Genomic DNA, 6,813 nt, shown 5'->3' with positions numbered 1-6,813 from the left:
TTTTGTTCTGCTGTGCATAAGGTCGCTATGGGTTGGTGCCGACTCGATGGAACCTAATAACAACAACAACAACATAAATAATTATTGGTGGTATAGTGGTTAAAGTACTTAGTTGCAGACTATAAGGTGAGGAGTTCAAACCCAGTAACACTCATCGGGAGAAAGATGAGGCTGTCTGCTTCCGCAAGGATCTGAGACAGCTATACTTTGTCTTACAGGGTTACTTGTGGGTGGTGGCTCCATGCGATAAGCATTGAACTGTGAACCACAAGGTCCATGGTTCAAGCCTGCCAGCCACTCCTCAGGAGAAAGTTGAGGTTTTCTGCTTCCTCAAAGATTCAAGGCCTTAGAAGCTCTATATAGGGTCGCTATGAGTCAAAACTGACTCAACAGCACATAACAACCATAACAATAAGGTTATGAGGGAGCAAGGTGACTCCATACAATAAGCACTGGATTGCAGTTCACAAGGTCTGTGGTTCAAGCCTCCAGTCGCTCCCAGGGAGAAAGATGAGGCTTTCTGCTCCTGAGAATATTTAAAGCCTCTGAAACCTTATACAGGGTTGCTATGAGTCAGAATCAACTCAAAGGCACTTAACAAAAACAGCAAGAGTCAGAAATATTATTGCATCAGGAATTTTGAAAAAAAAAATTTATTGGTTGATGATTATGTCAAAATACATAGATCTTATAAAAAAAAGTAGTTTGTACTCAAATATTATACAGATTGTATGAATAGAAATCTTGCTGAAACTATCACAAGATCAGTGAGTCATGATTGTAAGACTTCTGGAGTCTTAGAAACAGGATGTGTTCTTTGATTATTTTCTGAAAGAATAAGTTTCAATGAACCTGATGACTTAGATACAATTACACGAAACAAGACAAGTGTCTCATAAAGGTAAGTTATAGTTTAAAACACTGTTATGTTGGTGTTTAGTACCGTCAAGTCAGTTCTGACTCTTTGGACCCTTGTATAGGTTTCTGAGGCTTTAAATGTTTATGGGAGCAGGAAGCCTCATCTTTCTCCTGTAAAGCATCACTACAAGTTTTCAAAATGATATACAGCATATAAATCTAACATTAATAACATGACCTTAAGTGGCATGGGCAAGAGAACTCTTTTTCATTAAAACAGAACTTGTCATTTTATTTTATAGTGGTTTTATGTACTTGGAATTTGTTTTAACAATGCTGCTTCTAAAAATCATTACTGTTCATGCGTCTTAAACATTCCATTACTAATGTCCCATCCTAGTCCCTAACATGAACACTAGACAGCTGCATTGGCCTGTGCCATGGCTTGATCCACCCTATTCAGCGTCAGCTGTAGCTACCAAATACATTACTGCAGCTGTCTCTGGTAGATACTCCTCTAGTCCCATGGGTATGAAAGGAAGTCTGACAGCCAAAATACTGTAAGGACTCCCATTTCTCATATCACAAGTGTTTGATTTCATGAATTTCAGGATTAAAATAATCAGATGTTTAATTCTGGAAGAAATGTTCATACATTCTTTCAATTCTATGACTCTGCCTTTAAAATTATATCTCTGCCCTTTACCCCATCCATGGCATCCCTTATCAGTTAGTACTCACTGTTATAATTCTACAATTTCTAGATGATAACCTTCTTTGAATTCATCATGACCTAGATTTGAAAACAAAACCCAAAGTTTTAAAAAATCCTTGCTGGTGATCATGAAATACTTAATCACAAAATGCTGAAGTAGATGTTACCCTTTTGTAATTTCACTCCTAAATAGATCTAAAGTCACCCAAACTGACTGCTCAGACAAAATATAGAGAGATTGGGTTTTGTGTACTTGTTTTATTTGCAAAACCAATGATATCTCTGTAAAAAACAAAACAGACAAATACATATATGTATCTTGCATCTTTGACAATTCCATTACACTAGTTTACCACTGTTTGATGTTAATCCTACTGAATTTATATAAAAGAATGAATCTTTAAACCTATCAGTTTTCCAGGGTTCCTGGTGGCACAGTGATTTTAGCACTCAGCTGGTAACTAAAAGATATGTGGTTCAAATCCACCAACTGCTCTTGGAAAAAAAATTAGGGCTGTCTGCTTCATAAAGATTTACAGCCTTGAAAACCCAAGGGGCAGTTATATTTTCCAGCCAAGATCTGTCTTACGTCAGCAATGATGTGTCTCATTCCAAGTCCACTTCTGATTCTAAATTGAATCTGGCAGTTCCCTGTCAATTTTCTATTATAGCCATTTTTGAATTATCTGTTGCAAAAGTTTACTTGAATGTGATATTAATGATATTGTCCAATAATCTCCACGTTCCATTGGGTAACCTCTCTTTGAAAGGGGCTCAAATACAGATCTCTTCCAATCAGTTGGTCAGGTAATTGTCTTACAAATTTCTTGGCATCATTGAATGAGTGCCTCCAGTGCTGCATCAGCTTGTTGAAAGATTTCTATTTGTATTCCATCAATTCCCAGAGTCTTATCCTTTGCCAATGGCTTTGTGGCACCTTGGGCTTCTTCCTTAAGTAGCATTGGCTCTTGATCATTTGCTGCCTCTTGGAATAGTTGAGCATTGACCATTTCTTTTTGGTACAGTGACTGTGTATTCTTTCCAACTTCTTTTGATGCTTTCTGCATCATTCAACATTTTGCTCATAGAACGCTTCAATATTGCAAGTCAAGGCTTACATTTTTTTTTCAGTTCTTTCAATTCAAGAAATGTTCTTCACTTTTGGTTTTCTAACTCCACATCTTTGAACATTTCATAATAATACTTGGCTTTGTCTTCTTGAACTACCCTTTGAAAATTTCTGTTCAGATCTTTTGCCTTCTCACTTTCGTCATTTGCTTTTGCATCTCTATGCAGGTGAGCAAGTTTCATAGTCTCTTCTGACATCCATTTTGTTCTTTTCCTTCTTTCTTGTCTTCTTAATGAACTTTTGTTCATTAACAACTTCCTGTATGATGTTATTGATGTCAACCCCCACAATTCTTCTGGTCTTTTTCAGTCATTAGTGTCTAATGCATCTAATATGTTCTTGAGATGATACCTAAATTCAGGTAAGATATGTTTAATGTCATATTTAGGCTCTCGTGGACTTGCTTAAATTTTCTTCAACTTCAGCCTGAATTTGTGTATGAGCAAATTCACAGGGTGCCCTGGTTTTGCTTGGGCTGATGATATGGAGCTTTTCCACTGTCTCTTCCCACAGAATATCATGGACATTTGATTTCTGTGTATTCCAACTAGTGAGGAATATTTTCCCAAAGTAGTTGTACCATTTTAAGGGTTGTCTTAAATATGTAAAATATATATCAGGTTTCTTACTAATTAAATTTTGTGGGTGGACTCCAGTGCAATTAGAATTAATTAACTCTTTAGCTAGGTCTACAAAGTCCTGAATGATCTTATCCCTGACTATTTTTCCAAGTTTATATCTTGCCATCTTCTTTCTATTCACTATATTCAGACTCACTGGCTTTTAAAAATTGTATTGTCTGATTCTCAAAATATCAAGAAATTTTCAGGCTTAGAGTCTTTGCACACATCATTCCTTTTGCCTGAAACATTACCTCCAATCCCAATCGCTGGCTCTATTTTCTCCAGGGCTCCATAATCTTTTGTTTATATGTAACCTTATTAAGGAAGCCTTTCCTGCCCATTTAATTCAATGCAGCTTTTCCTGTGGTTCTCTCTTACCCTTTCACATTTACTAAGCATGCCTAGGCAACTCACCATAGTTAGTAATTATGTTCTATATGCTTTTGCAACTTATTTTCTATCTTTGCTTCTAGATGACTAGATATATAAAAGTAGGAACTATATGTATTTTGTTGATAAGTACTTTGTGATAATTACTTTGGCCAATAGTATACTATATATAATAATTTGAAAATTCATACAATTCACATGGTCATATCAGATATTTGACCATTCTGTTGGATCCTGTTAGTGAAAGAAATAGATGTAAGTCTTCACAAAAGAGCATCGACATCACAGCCAAACATTATGCAATAATCCTAAAATCTCATTTCCTTTCCTTTTTGATTAATTTTGCTGGCACAAAACAATGGCTTCATTAATACTTTTTGAATTAATTAATGGATTAATTAATGGCTTGTTCCTAAGGATTTACTTCTCCTAATAATGAAGAGACCTTGTATAGGGTCCCTATGAATTGGAACTGACTCAGTGATACTTAACAACAATAACAATAATGGAGTAAGGGGATTATAATGATATGAGGATTACTCAAAAACTTTTGCTACAGCTTCCTGTAATGGCTGCTTCATGGAAGGCAGTGTCACATGGAACCTCTTAACCTCAGTGTCTGGATCTCCAACAACGGAGAATTTTTAAATCAGATAGACTTCTGTATACACCCCTTTTATTTTGGGACCATCAGCCCTCAAGATCCATTCACCTCAAGTATCTAGCATTATGATTTCAGTTTCCACACAGTTGCTGTTGTTGTTAAGTGCCGTCGAGTCGTTTTCAACCCATAGCGACCCTGTACAGGGTTTCCGAGGCTGTAAATCTTTACAGGAGCAGAACGCCTCATTTTTTTTTTCCTACGGAGCGCCTGGTAGTTTCGAACTGCTGACCTTAACAGTTGCTGTTAGTCCTGATTTTATTGCTTTTGGTGCTGCCTGTTGTTGAAGCAGTTGAAGCAGGAGATGCAATTGCTCTCTTGTTAGGTGTGGCTCTTAGCATCACAGGCATTTGTGCCTATTTAGGGGTTTATGCACGAAAGAGAAATAAACAGATGTGACTCTGAAGGCCCTCCTGAATCAGAACTCACCCTGAAGCCCTTTTTACTATTGAAGTTAAAATTGCACTTTGATGTCTGGAAGTTCCCAAGAAATAGATTGTAAATAGAGTCTTTTCACCTTTTAGGATGTTTTCCTTGTAAGTGGGAACACTTTGTTGTTGTGTTGGGTGCCATCAAGTTGGTACCGACTTATAGTGACCTTATGCACAGCAGAACGATACACTGCCCAATTCTGAGCCAACCTCACTACTGTTGCCACGCTTGAGTCCATTGATGCTGCCACTTGACCAATCCATCTCACTGGGGGTCTTCCTCTTTATCTCTGACCCTACAACTTACCAAACATGCTATCCTTCTCCAGCGCCTGGCCCCTCCTGACAATATGTCCAAAATATGAAAGATGAAGTTTGGCTTCCAAGGAACACTCTGGCTGAACTTCTTTCAAAACGGATCTATTGGTTCTTTTGGAGCCCATGGCACTTTCAATATTCTCCTCCAACACCATAAGTCAAATGCATCAATTCTTCTACGCTCTTCCTTATTCACTGTACAGCTTTCACATCCATATGAGGCTATTGAAAATACCATGGCTTAGGTCAGGTGCACCTTAGTCCTCAAGCTCATTAATATATGTCAGAAGGGGGGAAATGCTCTTTTAGCTTTAAGAATATACTAGTATGTTTGTATTTGATGATTAGATAGAAAGTGAAAGAAATACGATGACTGAAATTGGCTTTAGAAGTCTCAGAGCTCATGCTGTAGGAAGCAGGAATCCCTCGTGCAGCATCCTGGGAAATCACCATTGTTTGGTTATAATTGCTGCCTCCTATATCACTGAGGAGTCTTTCTCCATTGTTTATTGAATTGTGCTTTGTTATATCCAAATTAATATTGTACTTATGTATCAAGTGTGGTGCATCAAAAGGGAAAGCTTTATTTCTCTGGGAAAAAAGGAAGTTTTTAAAAATTTATTCAATGCATCTAATATTGAAATGGGGAAATAATTTAATGTTAAAAACTTTATATAGAACATTGAAATGGAGAAAAGATATATTGTTTTCACACACACAAACAAACCCTTTATATCTATTAACTGATTAACACCTCCATGATAAGAAGTACTGTATTAAACATAAACCCATTATGCTGGGGGGGAAATTTTTTTTTTGCTACAAAATCATAGAACCTTATATTAAACAACAATATCAAAATGCAAATCTTTGTTTCTCAACATATCTTCCCCGTATATCTATCCACTTTTGAAAGATGCATTTACAAATATCTAACCCTTCCTTGGGTTGTGGTGTGGCACTATGGGATAAAGTGCTGGACCACAGGTCAGCTTGAAGTACAAGGTCCACGATTCAAACTCACCAGCTGCTCCTTAGAAATCCTATACAGGGTCACTATGAGTCAGAACTAACTCAACAGCACTTACAACAACAATAACAAATCTTCCTTCTACCACTTATCTATCAGCTTGTCATATTGTGGTTGCTTGCCTGTTGTTGTGATGCTGGAAGCTATATCACTGATATTTTAAATACAAAGGTCACCCATGGTGGATAGATTTCAGCTGAGGTTTAAGGCTAAGACAGACTAGGAAGAAGGAGAGGTGGAATGATTAGCGACTAGAAAACCTTATGAATAGCAGCAGAACATTGTCAGATTTAGTGCTGACTAAATGAAGATGAGCTCCTCAGGATTAAAGGCACTTAAATTTTGACTGGGGAAGCACTGCCTCCTCAAAGCAGAGTTGATCATAATGACATGAATGGAGCAAAGCTTTTGAGACCTTCATTTACAGATGGGGCACAACTCAAAGAAACAGCTGTAAATGTCCATTAAAAATCGGAAAGTGGATGTATGAAGTATGAATCTAGGAAAACTGAAAGTCGTCAAAATAAAATAAATCATGAAGATCAAAATCATAGACATTAGTGAACTGAAATGATCTGGTATTGGCTATATTGAATCTGACAGTCATACGGTTAACTATATGTTGTTGTTGTTGTTAAGTGCCATTGAGTCAGTTCTG

The sequence above is a fragment of the Chrysochloris asiatica genome, unplaced genomic scaffold (assembly GCF_000296735.1).
Source record: "Chrysochloris asiatica unplaced genomic scaffold, ChrAsi1.0 scaffold00135, whole genome shotgun sequence".
Taxonomy (NCBI): Eukaryota; Metazoa; Chordata; class Mammalia; order Afrosoricida; family Chrysochloridae; genus Chrysochloris; species Chrysochloris asiatica.
Note: the sequence above shows the minus strand (reverse complement) of the source record.